This window comes from Acomys minous, assembly GCF_964271855.1.
Source record: "Acomys minous genome assembly, chromosome: 10".
In the NCBI taxonomy this organism is placed as follows: Eukaryota; Metazoa; Chordata; class Mammalia; order Rodentia; family Muridae; genus Acomys; species Acomys minous.
The window spans coordinates 99654010-99672361 of record NC_140491.1 but is presented as its reverse complement, the minus strand read 5'-3'; positions in this window follow the sequence as shown (position 1 = coordinate 99672361).

Here is an 18352-nt window from a genome sequence, read left to right as displayed (position 1 = left end):
CCAGAACCCATCTTTATTTCTTTTTTTAAAAAATATTTTTACGTATACATTTATATTATTACACATATTTAAAATAAGCTACCTACATCTAGAAGAACCATGAAACAATCAGGAATCATATAAATGTTACACTCACAGTGTTTTTGCCTATTTGTATTTGACAGCTTTGAAGAAAACATCTTTCTGTCTTGGTGAGTCTAAAATTCTGAATGTAAATCAATATCTATCGTATCTCATCTCATCAACTTTAAACATCTATCTAGACCTAAAAGTATCTTAACCACTAAACAACTACGCTTAATTGTAAAACTAAACTATGTCCTCTTCAACTCCATCAGAGACTTGAGAAGGAATAAAATATTTGAAATACAAAATTCCCCCAGTGCTTTGACTCTCTTGCATATTTTAATACGTGAAGTTAAATCATCATTAAGTTATAATGTATATCCTGATTACTCTCATCATTTTTGTTTAGATCCCAAAAATGTTTTGAAATTTACATTGTAAATATCTAAGACATCAAAATTACATTTCTAATAATGAAAGCGCCTTATGAGCAGACAAAATCTACATTGTTTTTGAGATTTATTGTTGCTTCTTGCATAGCTATAAGTATGTTGTCCTTTTATTAATATCATACAAGTGAACCAAATAATATCCACTCTTAGTCCATGACAGTAGAATTCTGTGTTTAGTCTCTTATCATAAGCTTATTAATAGTTTCTTCAAAAAATTTATGAATTTTCATAGTTCTCTCTGGTGGCTTTATCATACTTGCTTTGCAATTTCTAAAATCTCTAACTAGAGTACTTTTATTATAGCTGTTTTAAGTATTTGATATATTATAACTGTACATAGTTATACCTTGCACTGTGTATATAATGCCGCATACTGTTTATGTTGTCCTTCTTATCATGCATAGAATTTTTTTCCTTTTATTGCACCATTTTGTCTTACATGCCAATGCGTAAGATATTTGGATAGCTACACGGGGTTTGCTCAAATGTCCCTGGTCCTCTTCCCCTGCCTTTCTTTTGTGTAAGTGTCTTGATTAAGTAGGTTTGCATTTATAGCACGTCTTTGTTTTCACTTTTCTACTTTATCTGGAGTTTTTATTGATAGCCTTTCAAGGTGTCTATACCCTCTTATAGTAATACCACACCTGCGTATGTAAGATGTGTAAATGTGAATAGTATCTTGGAGGTTTCAAAAGCACCTGCTTGCCAACGCTACTGTAACTATTGAAAATAGGGCTCTGTTAAAAGCTCCCCTGTGGGCTGTACCTGGACTCCCACCAGCTGGTAGATTTCCTGGCATAGCACTATGGTTCAGTGCCAGCAGCAGTGAGGCAGGGCATGAAAAGAAAGACTGAATGTGGTAAGCCAGCAATTATGCCTGTGTGATATCCTTCAAACGAGTATGAAAACAGTATGTGATAGGATTTTTATTCTCAGGATTGCCTTAATTGGAATTTAAGCAAGTATATATTAAAAGAACAGATTATTACTATTTGAGGCTGTCAAAATGAACTGAAATACATACATTTGCATGTGAATTATCATAGCTTTACTCCGAATTTTCTTTCTTTGTTTAAACTCTGTTTAGATGTATTTTGATATTTTTCATGGTATGATGTATGATGTTGAGAAATATGTATTTGAATGCAACTTCTCCCTTGTGAATCAATAGTAACAAGTTAAATCAGAAAATACTGTCTCTCTTTAAAGCTTGGCCATTCCGGGGCAAGTTCCAAGCTCTTATCTTGACGCTCTGATTTGAGGATGTCTAGGCAAATTGGAAACAGCGTGTTGAAGGCACTTTCATGTGTGTTGTCTGTTAAGTGTCATTTACAATTTATGTAGTCCTACATGGATTTTTTTTTGCTTTTTTTTAATCTTTAGAATAAAATAAACAAAATCATTCTTTTCCCTTTTACATTTGTCCTCTTTGGCCAGGGAAATATTAAAATTGATCTTTTGATACTATGAATATTTTTAATTTCTTTGTCAATTGTTGCTAGGATTTTCTTTCTTTATCATTGTATTCAGTTTGACAACTAAAAAAATGCATTTGTCCTTAATCTTTCTGAATGTCTTAAGAAATAAACTGTACATCAGTAACCTGAAAAAAGTAAGAAGTCTATTGTAAGGAGCTTTTTTGCTCTGTGTGTAAGGAGCTTATGTTATGTCCTACAGAATATGTGCACAGCTGAAGGCAATACCTGCTACAGTGTCAGAGAGGAATCATCTACAAACATTATCTGGAAAAATAGCCAAAAAGTATGAAGAATTAGTCAGAAGCAGAGCAGTGCGAATCTATGCTTGGTAAAGCCTAGTCTGTTAGGCATTTAGTTCTATGTAGGAAGACAGGTGAATATATAGACATACAGATATGGATTAAAAATTGGAATATCTATCTATCTCATAGATGCACTCACTAGTTAAGAAAAAAAGACACAAAATTCATATATAACCACATGCCAGTTTTCTGTGACCACAATTAAAGCATCATTTTTAGGACTATAATTCACTGATATGCTCGTTAATGCTTTTGATATTTAGCTCAGCACAAGTCAGTCTCAACGTGATAAAACAGGGTGTCTGTATGGCAATTTCTTTCAAGTTGAAGCCTTCAGTCCTGGAGGGACACTCCTTACAACTCAGGGGTTTCTGAACGTAGGCCCCTTAAGAAGCAGGACCTAAAACATTTACAAGTACTAGGAAGTTCTTGAAACTTACTTGATTCTTGAGGCCTCTTCTGCCTGAGGTTATAAGCAGTAAAAGCTACACAGGAGGAAAACCTCTCTGGCGTGTAAGATGCCCACAGTCTATGCGGAGAGCCTCCAAATTCCAGTTTTTACCAGTTACCACCCACAGCAGGGTGGACTCTTGTTGCCTTTGAGTCATCCATGTATCTGTGAGTAGTCCAAAGCTGTTACTGGTTCACTAGCTTGGACGTTGGTGGTATTGCTTTTGCTATTTGTCATCAGTTCCCTGTCTCTCCATAAATAGTGTCACACAGCAACACACACACACACACACACACACACACACACACACACACACACACACATATATATAACATATAAAAGTATGTTGTTAGCTGTGGAGAGCCACAGATAGCAGCGCCCCCTGCTGCTTCCCCAGCGCAATGCGCCCCTTTTTGCGCATGCGCAGTGAGTAAACCTTATGCGCATGCGCAGTGAGCAACCCCCCCCTTATGCGCATGTCTGAAGGCATGGCGTGAGGTGGCGTGATTCGAACAAGGCATAGCGTGAGGTGGCGTGATCTGAACAAGGCATAGTGTGAGGTGGCGTGATCCGAACGCACCAACCAGGAGCGACAACGTGGCAGTCTCTGATAGGACCAGGCACACTATAAAGGTTCTGTGGGAGCTTTTCCCGGGGTCACTCCGGTAGTCCAGGATCCTGAATAAACTGTGGCAAGAAGAGTTCCCGGTGTTGGTTTCTTTCCTGCTGGTCGGGGGCGGCATCGACAGTTAGCATACATATATATTAATGGAAGAACTATTCAAAGCCAAGGTTAAGCTAATACAGCTGGAGAAATCACATGGAGAAAGAGCATTTGGAGATCTGAGTGTTCTGTAAGAATGCTCACTCTTATTTGTAAAGTTCTTAACAAATCCCACCCTCATTAGTGACTACTGATGTAGATTGGTAAACAGGAATAAGAAGACAAATAAATGGTTTTTAAAAGTGAAGAGAAGTTTTTGAAGAAATTTTCCATCAACGGGGGGTAAATAAACATTAGAAGGAGAGTAGTATTTACTTTTTTGTTCTGACTAATTAAAGCATGAGCATGAATGAAGGAGAAATAACATTAATGAGAAATTATAGGAATGAGATCTGTCAGAAATGGCTAGTAGAATATATAGCTAAAATATATAACAGGTGTCTAATAACAATAATACAAACAAATACAAAAAATCAATTTCAGATGATGATAGGAAAATGTAAGATGCAAATTTTGCAGGATTCTGTAGTCATCATGATCAGAGTCTTTTGTGATAATATTGAAACAATCTAGAGCTTGACAAGATAATGCTACATTTGTAATTGATGTAAGAAATAGTACAGAAGTTAAATATGGGAGGATTAAAAAGGCAGCTAGTTAAATTACCAACTGATAGTAGAACACCTGAACAGAGTTTAGCAAATTTCCCAGCTATGTGTAACAGAGAAATAATAGGCATTTAGTTACCAGATGGCACAACTAAGCGAGGGTTGGAAAATACAGGAATCACAGATAAAATAAATATCTGCATATATAAGCATATAAATATAAGATAGACATCTACTGGCATAAAAAGATACTAGTAGAATCCATCTATTTTGATATTTAAATCTATCAATTAATTAAGTTTACATATATAAAATTATGATATTTAATATCTATTAAGTCTATTTTGCTTAAATCTATTTTAAAGTATGAGTAATGAGAAAAATGTTCTGCCTTATTTTCTTCAGTAATTGTAGCTATTGTACATATCTGGAGGAATAAGTGTAAAATAAAAATTAAACTCAAATGTGCAAACATAATTTACAATAAAAGAGAGGTAACATGTGTCATAATTTTTGAGATGGATTATATTGTAGATGTTTATCTCATTAAGAAAGAGTGTCTAGAACTGAACAAATTTCTTGATTTTATGTTGAGTTAGAGGGCCCTGCTCACATTATATAACAGCCAGAAAAGAAAAGAACTGACATTCTGAAAAGTTTGAGTAATTGTAGTTAGGATTTGCCTTATATGAACGTGATGTGAGGAGGCGTTTATCTTATGTACATGGCCAGAACAGTTGGAGACTTGTCATTGCCTGGAGCTGACACGCCCTGTACAATGAGTCCTTCATTGCTGGTGACAAGTGAGTAGTGTAGGCTAGTATACAATTTCTTCGCATAGCAAGCTGTGGTATGGAATTTTATGTACAGTGGTTCTTTGGGTCAAAAGTTATCACCCACTTATAGGTTAAGCTTATATAAATATAACAAGTTGAAAAGTTAAAATATTTTTATGTTTATTTTATATATATGGATGTTTGCTTGCATATACATATATATGAAATTTCATCATCTGTGTGTCTTTGTGTGTGTGTTTATATATATGTGTGTATGTATATATGTGTGTGTGTCTGTGTTATATAAGTATGTGTGTTTCCTGTGTGTGTGTGAGTGTGTGTGTGAGTGTGTGTGAGTGTGTGTGTGAGTGTGTGTGAGTGTGTGTGTGAGTGTGTGTGTGTGTGTGTGTGTGTGTGTGTGTGTGTGTATGTGTAAAATACCTGTGTGCCTGGTGCCTATGGATGCCTGAAGAGGACAACAGATCCTCTGGTATTGGAGTCACCGGTAGCTGTTTGCCACCATGTTGGTGCTGAGAATTGAAGCCAGGTCCTCTGGAAGAGCTACTAGTGCTCTTAACCACTCATCCCGCAGCTCAGCCTCCTAGAAAAGCCACTGTTCTGTAGAAACCAACTATGATCCAGTATTTCAGGAAACTGACCTGAGAAATAAGAGGTCTCAGATCCTAACCCTTATTGTGTCAAGGAAGTGGCTGGTGTTTAACCAGTCATGGAAGTGACGGAGTGCATTTTCCATGAGTAAAGTTTCCATGGGAACTTTATGGGTGGTTCCTCTTCTGTGAAGTTTGATGCATTACAGTTTCCACGAACATGTTGCCTGCATGGCTGTTTTCTGGATTTGTGATCATGTCATTGCAACTAGAAATGTCAGGAAAAGACAATTCAATACATGGGACAAACTATTGTGATTGTGACCAGGCTCACGACCATGCCAGTGTGTGCAGTGGTTCCTTGAGTTGGTAGTTTCAGAGTTCTACAACCCAAGGATTAATAATTTCAATGAACAATTTCACCACCAGTTTAGGTATGGTCCTGACAGACTTTATGCTGTCTCAAGGTGTGTGATGGGTCATCTGGGCTGAACCACCTACCGTTGCTTTCACATAGTTGTATTTGCCTGCATGAGTATTCATCTATCATTAAGAGGTATGTGTAGATGTAGGTTGGACTTATATAGATAATACAAAAATGCCTGTAGACATCATCACTGGCATGATAGTGAATATACCTTGCTGATGTATACTAGGAGCTAAAAAGACATCTTAGATATCATAGGGGTGCATTTAGAGTAGGTGGGTATCAACAGACTAAGGAAAGCTTAAAAGTCTGTAGACATAAAATGATTTTGGTTTCCGAAGAGGTAATTTTTATGAGTTTTGTGGGATCTATGAAGATTATCTCATGGAAGTATTAATACAACATGACAAAGTTTATAATAAGCCATTTTATTATATTGAAATATTGTAACATTAAAAAAATCTGTACAGCAAATAGGTTCAAAGCCTACTTGGCATTTATCCTCTGCAAACTTATTTCCCTTTGGTAATTTTATTGTATTATGTCTAAGATCTTCTCTTGGTAATATTTTGGGAAATAGGCTAGAATGGTTGTTAAAGCAAATTTTCATTAGCTTTTTTAATTTTTACTACCAAAAATAACCCCCCAAAAACCTAATTATATAACATACTAACAATAACACTAATTACCACACAGTCTCTCCCAGATTTCTCCAAAAAATAGAGTTATTCTTATACCGTTGAGGGTATGTGTGGAAGTATCAAGAAAAAGATGTTCAATGCAGTTCACTAAGGCTCTACAGCTTGAGGCTGAAGAGTAAACACTGGGTGTAATGGAACAGCTGGTGGCGAGCTACCTGAGGTTCATAAGTTCGTGGGTAGCACTGCTTCTAATATTAGCAGTAAACTCAAGGCAAAGTAAACAATTTCACAAGTCCCTTCAACAAAATCCACTTCTAAAGGAGTGGTAGATGTTGATATGGTTGACAGAATAATGATGAAAACTATTGGTGGCCTATGCCAACACAACACTCAGCGAAAATCATTTTAGAATATCGGCATATAAACTACTGCCAGGGAATAATGTTATGCTTCCTGTTTTTACATTAAAAGCATCAGTACCATTAAAAGCAAAAGTAGAATCCAACTAAGGATCATCCCAGTTTAAGACATTATGTTTGTGCATTTTGCAATTAGCTGCATCTTTGTTTTAATAAAATATTTCACGAGCACCCACATTAACATATATTTTGATTTTCAGTTTTTCTGCTGCTGCGCTGGCAGTCATGGAAATCATTTATCTCGCGTGTGATGTTTCATGTGCTTTATTACATTTGCTACTTCACTATTAAATACTGCTTGGTTTCCTTTAGAAATTAGCAAACAGAGATGCCAGGATCATATTTGTCGCAAATATAATGTGGTAGATAAATCACTCACAGTCAGTCTCCCTTAAGACTCCAAACAGCAAGTGGGGCTTGTCAAGTTGAAAGCTCTCTTCCGTTGTTGTTTAAGCAATAACATTCAGGCCACAACATCAGCAAAACAAAATGGAGAGTGTGCAACTTTATTTGACTCTGTGGCTACGGAAATTCCACTTGGTTCTTTTCTGGGTTATGAGGGTTGCAGGTGGTGCTGACAGTGTGCAGAGGTTTTATTCCAGACGGACTCAGATCAGAAATAAATATGTGGTTCAGCCGTGGTGAGTTACAGTTTTCAATTACAGGCAAGTGTCAGAAAATGTACCTAGATTTTGGTTTTCACTTACTTCTAATTGGCACCTGCGTTGTAATAACTCGGGATTGATAATTGCCAGAGTTGGAAATTGCAATTATTTCTACTCTTTGTGGGAAGGAGAGGGGAAAGAAATGAAGGATTTTTTTCATGTCTCTCAGATATATTGGCCTATTCTCCAAATGACAGGTTCCTGACTGATCAACTGTACCGCCTGCTACTAAAGCCCAGTAATATTAGTCTCTGGAATGGTTTCATTCTTGTCTCACACCTCAGAGATCTTGCGCTCAACCCCAGGCATCCCTTGTGTGTTTAAATCAGCTTAACGGCTCATACAGTGAGCTGATTTCCTTGTAGGCCTCTGTTTTCTCAAAAAGTGATCACCTTTTGCCAATGCCCCCAGGATTAAACAGGGCAGTCTGGTTTTCCTCTTCTGCATTGGCTATACCTTTGTAGTCAATAAAAGACTAACTCGGAAGGAATCAGCTGATGAGAGAATCAATCTTCTGGAAGCCTCCCCACAGTTTTCTCATCATTTCTGTGCCGTCTGTCATCTCGGGTTGTAAAATGGAAACCCAAACTCAGTATGTGGGAAGACTTTTACTGCTCCTTGTTAACAAAAACAGTAAGACCAGGGGTTTTGATCTTATGAGTGTATAGGTAAACAGTAAGCTGTAAGCGCGCTGTCTTGAAGTGGCTTTTCTCTGTTTCTAATGGAGGTGTGCGAAGAATTATCAAAGTGGAATCACAAAGGTCTCCCAACACACAGGAGTGTGGCTATCCATTCTGAGGAGGTCAGGTTAAATCTGAAGGTCTTAGATATGCCGATGCTGGGGGATCTTGCACCACAGCAAGCAGTTCTCCCTGCTTCTTAATGGCCACAGGAAAAGAGACATACAGAAAGACCCTTTCTGCATTTTTATGGCAGGTTACAGCCACGTTAATTTATTGCTGTAGCATTACATTTTAAATCAAGTGACATTTTTATCTCATTTAACTTTTTATCCTGAACAATTTTATCTCACATAATTTGCTTTCTTTGTAGAATACTCACAAATGTGTAGGAAACACATTCAGATTATCTTGGCCAATAAAGGTCATTTCTTCACACAATTCATTGTATTTTTTTCCTTCATCAGAGAATTTGAAAATCATTTTCTTCCTGTTTCTATTTTATGATTTTTAGATCCTGTTTATAACTTGAAAGAATAGCTAGAACAAGAATTTAAAATACAGAACTTGAATATTTTATTAGGTTAAAGCTTTTAGTTCTTTATAATATTATTAAGCTATTTAGTTTTTCTTTCTGATCATATATATACATATTACATATATGTAATAAATATAAAAATGCATGTTTAAATGTGTGAAACATTTTGTAAATTCCTCCCATCTGCACTGTACTAGCACTTCATGAAGACACAGAATGGGCTTCTTCCACCTCTTCAGTCACACTGAAAAGGCCACATAATTAAACTGTATTTTTTTTCTGATACTTGTTAATTCACTTGCTACTGGTAGTTTTCATGTCTTGGTGTTGTTTTTTATGATATTTGGATATGCCTATTGATATGTAGGAAATAATATTGTGAGAAGTGGGGAAAGAATCGGCTGAAGAGCTCATAATCTGTGGAATTTATCTCCATATAAATTATGTAAGGAATTATCCCACAAATGGAAACATATGTACTTTAATAGCTCCTTACTCTGTGGTTAGCATGGGTGTTAGGACCAACACTGATTACTGATAGTTTGCTTAAAAGTGTACAGTGTATAATCTTTCTCTGGGCACTTTGAAATTAATATTTTGGATAACACAAATGTTTCAATGTTAATCAAAGACTCAAAATAAGTAAGACAGAACTGATTCATGTGTTCCCTAGTCTCAAACAATTTTTGTCACTTCCATGCTACCTCTCTTTCATTGTAAATTAACTTTTTACATTTGTATTTAACCTTAAGACTTACTCTTCTAGCTACATTCAACAGCTACAATTACCTGAGAAAATTAGGGCGAATATTTTTTTTTTATTGTCAATACTTTAAAACAGTTTCAATGTTGCTTTGTTACAGAGTCTAAGTCCCACGGAGGCAGGATCTCACCTGCCTGGTCCACTGTTACTTTTCTTGTGTTTGACATACAAAAATGAAATAAGTAGTAACTATGATTTGAGGAGATGTAGAAGATGAAGTTGGTGCTTATGTTTATGATCCTGACTACTCAGGGTGCTGAGGCAAGAAGGCCATGCATTCTAGGAAGCACAGAGTGACAAATAAATTCAAGATCTGTCTAGGCAATTCAGTGAGATTCTGTCTGGAGGAAAGATTTGCACACTCTCCAAGTTTTAAATGCATTACAGCATTTTCCAAAGCTGTACATGAAATTCATATACTACTTACATGGTGCTAGCCAAAAGCATAAGTAGTTGGCTCATGCAAATGGATAACAGGCGTGTCTTAAGCATGTCTGGATCAAGCACTTTGCATGAAAGCAGGATTTCATTACACTCAGTAATCACTGAGAGCATTCTGTAGTAGGTTGAAATGCTATGGCAGTCGGTTAATAAGCCGGTAAACGGAGCTACACCAAGCTCAATCCTGATTGTTCATCTTGGTCACCCAGGCGACAGAGATGATTTCCATCCACTTGCGAAGCAGATACATGATGAGGTGCCCAGACTAATGAGAAGTCTGTGTGGAAACAATAGGAACAGCTTTAAGGTTCTTGATTAAACCTTGAACTTCCTGGTGTAAAACATCCTCTTTCAATTCTTTCTTCTGCCTCAGGAAGCCACTCTGACGCAACTGCCTCCCCAGCTCCAGTATTTGCTTTCAATCAGTATCTAAGATTTCATCTAAAGTTCCTTTTCACTGTTTTCTTTTCAGAATTCTGGAAATAAGCCTACCCAAAGGGAAAATCAGTCCCCAGATAAGAGACTACTGGATGTTTCCAAATGTTCACTCTATATTGTTCCCTTTGTTGATTTTTAAGGGGAACAAATGGTAGTACAACATTCCTGCCTTCCAGCCTCCCTTGCAGCTAGTTGTAGGCTATGAGGAACTGATTCTAGCAGGACGTAGAAGGGATAAGTGCAGCTCCTAGGGTAACAAATTTAATGCAAAGCTTCTCACCTGGAAGATCCACTAATCAGCCTTCTCTTGGGCTACAATAAAGGGTGGGTGTGTGCAAAACCCCTCTGACCATGCTCATAAAAACCCCTTGGGAAGAATTCTTAACATGAAGCCCAAGAACCAAGCCCTCCTAGAGAAAGAAAAGAAAATACATCTACATTTTTAATAAGCCTCTAACTAAAAAATACTATGTCTTTCAACTACTATAAAAAGCACTGTAGTCTTAACAATATCTGTTCTCTTCATCCATATACTTGATATAATTTTCTTTTCTTTTCTTTCCTCTTGAGGTAAGATCTCATTGTTCTGTCCAGCCTGGCTTCAAACTTATCTGTTTAAGTGGTCCTGTCTCACAAAACTCTCAAATAGCTGAGGACGACAGGCATAGGCACACCACCACTGAGATATGCTTGAGAATACCAACATTAATTTTTCCTGCCATTTTTCATGGAGGCATTGTAGTAGTTACCAATTACTTTTCATCCAATACATTAATAAGGAAATATGTCCCCATATCATGAATTTGTTTTTGAGTATTTTCTAGCTTGTATTAGTTATTTTTGCATTGACATGACCAGATTCTTGACCGAAACAACTTAAGACATAAAATGTTTGTTTTAGCTCATGATCTCAGATAGGTTTTAGCTGAGGAAACATGGCAGAGTCCATCATGGTACAAGCATACAGCAGATTCTTTTCACATGGTGATAGACCAGAAAGCAGAGCAAGCATGGCCACCAAAAGCTCTCTATCTCCCAGCTAAGCCCCATAGTTCCTTAGGTTCATAAGCCCCTTAAGGTTCAAAATCGTCACACCAATAACCCAGCTGGGATGTGAGAGCTCAGAACATGGACCTTGTGGTAGACAGTTCAGATTCAAACCATAATTTCAGCATAAGTCAGTTTCTTTCCCAGTCTTCTCTATTTTATTTCATGCAATAAGAGTAATGAATTCATAGACCTTTGATTATAACCAAAGGAGCTTGTGAATCAAAATGGTTAAGGGGTAAGAGCTTGAGGTCCTGATTGGTTTTCTGACAGTTTTCCTTCAGCAAGTTGTTACTTAGTGAATGTGTTCTTGTTGGTTTGGTAATGATGCAGCACAAAGCAAAGTATCAGATATCTGGCTTTCCTCAGAGTCCATGTCCACTCACACTTGGGTAGGGGGTAAGGAGTGGATGGTTTTTTTTAAAAGGGTTCAGCTCCTTCTAAATCCTAGATCGGTAGTTATCAACATTCCAAACTCCGAGATCCTTTAATATATACAGTTGCTCGTGTTGTGGTGACTCCCCCAACCATAAAATTTTTTCCTTGCTACTTGAAAACTGTAATTTCACTACTGTTATGAATAGTAATGCAAAAATCTGTATTTCCTCATGATTTTAGGACATCCCTGTGAAAGAGTCCTTGGACTCCGCGCCCCCCCCCCCCAAAAGGGGTTTTGACACATAGATTGAAAACTGCTGGTTCTAGATGTTTCAGCTTCCTGAAATATCATTTCCAAACTCACCTCTGCAGGTGGCCTTCCCCTCTGTATCTCATATTGTTTTTTTTCCTCTTCATCTCAAGTTGAATCAAGCCAACCTAAATAGTTGGCTTCCTCTTCAGTCTTTATATTTGCAATGATCCTGTTTTCAAATGAAGTCATCTGTTACAGAGACTTAGAAGTTCAATATGTATTATGAGATGACATGATTCAGAGCCTGACTGCAAAGAGACACATATCCTGTAACTTTGCAAAGACACACATATCCCTGTTATTTAACTCAGGCTATTTCTAGGCCTTTGGTTCATAAACTTAGCCCAGGGCCAAGCAGATACACTTTGGAACAAAAACTGAGGTGAATTCTAATTTAGATGCCAAGTAATAGAGCCCATGTGGGATCTTGACTGCCCATGCAAATAATTACTGCTAGATTTTCCAGTTCATAACTGTGTTTTCTGATCAATTAACAAGGTAATTCTTCTAGGACAGAAGTGCAGCCTGCATGTGACTTCGTTCAATGAAAACATTTTGTAGTTGCAATAGAGACTGTGTAATCCACAAAGCCTAAAACATTTAGTTTCTGCATCTTTAAATAAAAATATTTTGCCTTGTCTGGAGTGCAAGAGGAATGAGAAAGAAATTGAGCTTCTGTAATCATATGTTGTCTGTAACAAAAGAACATAGAGATTGTGTTAAGTTATAAGACTTAACTGGAGTGTACAATGTCAACTAGACCGTAGACTGAGATTGTAAACTGCTGAAGACATGGTGTAATTAGAGAACACATTTACCCATTATTGAGATCAGTTACATAAGGATATATGTGAAGAAAGAGAAGCATTAGCAAATCGTTAAATAAAGCAAACATAAGGATGGTCATATAAAAGACATCAGTTCCCTTGACTCAGTAGTCACACAGAAGAGTATCACAGAACCTGGGCCCTTATAGCATAGGGTAATGACATTTCTTTTGGGAAAAGAAAAGATACCTCACATTAAGCAGTCATCAGCAATGCAGACGAAGAGCTAGTGTGGTGGATTCGGGTGCATTTCAGGAGGAAGACAGAACTTGCCAATCGTAGGTGCAGTTATGTCAGACACCCGGGCTTTACTGTTATAGCCACAAGTCTCCTCAATTTTGTGACAAAGAGAGTGCATTTTACAATATATGAATTATTTGATGAACAATTCTCAACATACCTGGAGAAAAGCAACAGTGATAACTTAGTGGACACTCTAACACATAGTAGTAGGGCACAAAGGATTGCACTCTGGTGAGAATTTAATGGAACTTGAACAAAATGTGCTGACAAACCTAGGTACCAAACATAAGAGATTTTAGTGGATAGCTATTCTCCTATACATCTTAAATCATAGTATGCTTTAGTGTTATTCATATGAGCCATTGCCATGTGGTAAGAGTTTCCTACATCAGTCCTTGTCTTCTCCTTTACTCCCATTTTTGTCCTCTCCATCTTGTCTGCTTATCATTTGTGACGAAGCAACTTTGGTTCTCTTAACTGGATGGATATACGTTAACTGTTACTGGGTATGGGCTGTGACTGTCTTGAAAAGTCTTCAATAGGGACTGGAGAGATGGCTCATGTTGTCTCACGTTGAGCTCTTTGATCCATTTGAAGTTGGGTTTTGCACATGGTAATAAATATGGTTCCATTTGCACTCTTCTACATGCAGCAATCCAGTCTGACCAGCACCATTTACTGAAGATTCTAGAAATAGCCTTCACTGAGCTATTTGATACATTGCCAAAGAGGCTTGCTAATGATAAGGAGAGCCTGGGTGTTTTAGTGTAATGTTCACAAATTAGGTCAATTTGAACTATAGAGTGGAGCAGCCATGTCCAGGCGGAAGATCTCCAGGCACATGAAAACACTGGAAATGGTGTTACTGGCAAATGGGGAAAACTGGAGGAATTGATCTTGTTGGTGGATTTCAGACTTATAGATTCAGTATGATCATGTCATCAATGTTTACATGAGAGATTTATGACACCCTCGGTAGGCTACGAAAATGAGTCAGCTGGCTCTTGTAGCTTTGAGGGGAAGACGGATGCAAAGTGTAAATTACACTAGGATATGTTGAATGTATGGTATTTATAAATGTTTGAATAATGTTATCACTATTATTTTATTCATATTTAAAAAAATGTCAGATATAAGAAATGACCACAAGTTAGAAGTAATAGGATAAGCTGTGTGCGCACCTTTAACCTGAGCACTCGGGGAGGCAGAAGCAAACAGATCTCTGTGAGTTTGAGGCCAGCCTGGTCTACCAAGTGAATTCAGGACATCCAAGGCAATATAGAGAAACCATGCCTCAAAACAAACAAAAAAACAAACAAAAAAAACAAACAATAGCATAAACCCAGTCAGCTAGAAATTTGCCTTGACCATCTTGGAGGCTTGTGTGGGAGTCAGAGGTCTTTGTTGGACTCTTGTAGGAATCACACATATTTTAATGGGCACAAATAACTGATCTGTTGGTGCTGTGCTCCTCTTCAGTACAGTATAGAATCCATGTTCAACGTGGAAGCTGGATTTAACATGTTCAGCTTCATGTGGTTTGCTCAATAGGCTTGATGTAGAAAACAACTACAGAAATAAGTAGCATCTATGTTCTTAATGTGAGCTGCAGGTTCTTTTTCAGATAGGAACCCCTAGCTTCACATTATTGGGAACCTTCTTTCATTAATATCTTTAGTATGACTTTGGGAGCAAGTACTTTCAATTTGCCTTGAAGAATAACTGCGACATTCAAATGACAGAGTGTTTTCTGACAGAGAGCACAGGCCCGCTGCTCACTTCTACATGAGAAGCCTGAAAAGATGAATGAGTCTTACTCCCCTCGACAAGGGCCAGTAAACTACGTTTATAGTTAATAGCTGTTTCTTTTAAACCATTTTTTTTTACTAATTTATGAAATAATGGCCTTTTCATAGTATAGTTACTTACTTAAGAGTTTTGTAATCACTGATAGTTCCTGGAAAGCTTTGGATAAGGACTTCTATATCTGATTTCAAATGGGTCTTTTCAGCTAAACAAATGGATCAAATAACTGAAGCAATTCTCTCAAAACTCTTTATTTTACCTAGCTTTGATAAATATCTTTGCAGAATTATATTATGTGGTGTAGATAAAAGGATATGCTTGAACTAATTTAACTATTTCCTGATGAGTCAGGACCATTATAATGCACATTAATCATAGGGCTTACAGCAAGACAATCTAGGCCTCTGGGACAGTTAAATTAGACAAAGCAGCCTGTCCCAGAGAGCAAATTGACTCAAGCCACTGTGTTTCCCTGCTTGGTCTTCTGTTCTCTATCCCCTTTCTTCTGTCACCTGTGCTTATCAGCTACAGTCACAGACAAGCATGTTTACTAAAGCAGGACTCTTAATTTTATGTGTGTAACATTTGAATAAATGCATTTGTTAAGTAGGCTCTCCCAAACAGCTGAAGCCTAACGGTTGGCATAATTCCCTTCCCAAGCACTCTTGGAATTATACTTTTAGAAAATTCTGCTTTTAAAATTACACCAAGACACTTAATTAATAGAAAATACGACGTATGTGACATAGAAAATATTGGTGTAGTTATCAATACACACTGAGAAGATCTATATGATTCTTTGACCCCCTCATAAATATTAACAACACTTTTGTTTCCTGAATGCTATGGACAGCTGGTTCTCTTTCTCTCTCCTTGTATAAATTCTGTTGTGTGTGACTCGACGCTACTCTCTGACCCTTCAAGCCTACATGTTATTTTGTTTGCAATAGACAGTTCAAAAATTTCCCGAGATTATTTGATCATACACTATATTCTATAGCCATAATAATATTTAAAGTCTTGCTATGCTTTGGATTTTAAATGTCTTCTAATAGACCTTGAGTTAAAGGCTTGGTCACCAGCCTGTGGCACCATTTTGGAGAGAGTGGAATCTTTAATGAGAGCCCTAGTGACAGAATGTTAGGTGGCTGAGAGTGTGTCCTTTGGGGGAATACAGTTGCCATTGCTCTATCCTGGCTTACTCTGTCTGTTTTGCATCCTAGCCACCCAAGCCTCTTCTGTCATGTGCTTCCACTTTACTGTACTGGGCCACCACACCCCCCAAGGCAGCAAGCCCAAGAGGCCATGGAATGAAACCTCTGAAATTGAGCCAAATTAATGTTTTTCTCATTTAAGGTTGATTATTTCAGGCATTTAGTCAGAGTGACATGGAGCTGACATTCTTCTGTTCAACTAAGCAACTCCTCCTGCCTATGATAGTAGTTCTTTTTTTCCCACCAACTAAAGCCACAAAACCTGCACGGTGCTGTCTCCATGAAAACTTGGCTGATTTTGAGGAGGACTATTAAGTCCATCAGTCTACTCTCAGTCTGCACCTTACTCGTCCAGGTGGCAGCATGTGGCAGAGTTGACGACTTCATGCTTCTTTTAGCTTCTAAGTCTCTTAAAGTCTTTCTGTCCAATGGGCCATTCTCAGTGAGTCTTCATTGCTGGTTTCACTTGTCCATCCTGGCCTTGGCATTTTTGTTGTTGCTTGGCTTCTGTTTATACAGATTCCCCATGTACAAGTGTTCTTACCGTATACTGATATCTTACGTTCACACCAACGATTACTGAACCCTTATCTTGGAAACTATTTCTAGTTCTGAACATCAATGAAGTATCTGCTGTTTCAGTTTGGATGCCCTTAGGGCACCTTTAAATTGGAGACGTCTTAAAACAAATTTAATGTTTTCCTTCATGAAATGGGCCCCGTGTCCCTCAGTTTAGAAAACAACTAGACTATTGTTCTAGGTGCTCCTCTCCAAACCGATCAAGACAATGCTTATTATTTCATGCATTCCACAAGACTTTTAACTTGAGTAGGCACTGTCATGGAAATATTTTTTAAAGGGCCAAGCAGACTCTGTTGCTCCCATCCTCTCTCTCTCTCTCTCCTGGTTCAGATGCCTGTGTCTCTTACCTTGGACACAGCTGGAGCCTCCTTAACTTGTGTTTGTTGACTCTCCTTGCCTTGCCAGAAGACTGAGTTTCACTTTTAAAAGTGAAGCATGTTACATCATGGTTGATGCTTCCCTCTTTGCCCTCTCAAGTGTTTTTCTGGTGAATGGAGAAACTTGATGTGGGCTGCAAAGCTGTGTAATCTGTACAGCAAGTGTGTCTACAATTGAATAGCCTACAACATATCCATCCCTACTCTAATTCACCCATTCAGGCCTGGTTGCTCTTCCTCACATATACCGCATTCAGCTGTTGTGCTTTTTCCAAAGCTTGTTTCCTTATGTGCCAACACCTTTTCCCGACTGCTGTGAGAATAATATCACCAGTTAAGAGTATCCTTCCTTGATCATCCTCTTAAAAACAACAGCAGGGCATTCTGTGAATCACATCAACTCCGGAACACAGTGCTTTGTTCATTTGTTGCACATCTTCTCTCTGCCTCTTACAAGTAGAATGTCTGACCCTTGGGTCCCAGCTTCTTTGCTCTGTCACTGTTACATCCACAGACCTTGGAACAGTGCCTGTACCTAATGCACAATACATATGTGAGGGGTGACTGGGTGGGTAAATAATGACCTTTGCGCATTCCTCTATTTTGTTAGCTTCTTGTTGAGAGAAGTGTTTTTCCTAATCCATCTGCAGACTCTTGGATTGTACTATTTACCCTTCACTGTTTACTTTACTCAAACACACACACACTAAATCAATTTGTTCTGTCTGGAGGATAACTCTACACCTAATCTATATTACCAGATCTTTGTGACAATGGCTTCCTTTGATGCTTGGGAGACTTTTACAGCCTGGCTTGTGGGGTTTTTTAAAAAACTGATTGTGGTTACCTGAAGTCTGATCACCAGTTAAGGCAGAAATTACTCTATGCATTTTATTGGGTAAAATACTAAAACTTTGACAGTGAATGTGTTCAGGAAATTGGGCTTGATGCTTACTGGAATTTCTTTGGGTTCCTCCAGATGACAGAGCCAGATAAAAGCAACTTAACTTTTCTTTCTTTTACATTAATAACATGTTTACATAACACTTACTGAAATGACATTGAAATACGGTTAAATATAAGTGAAT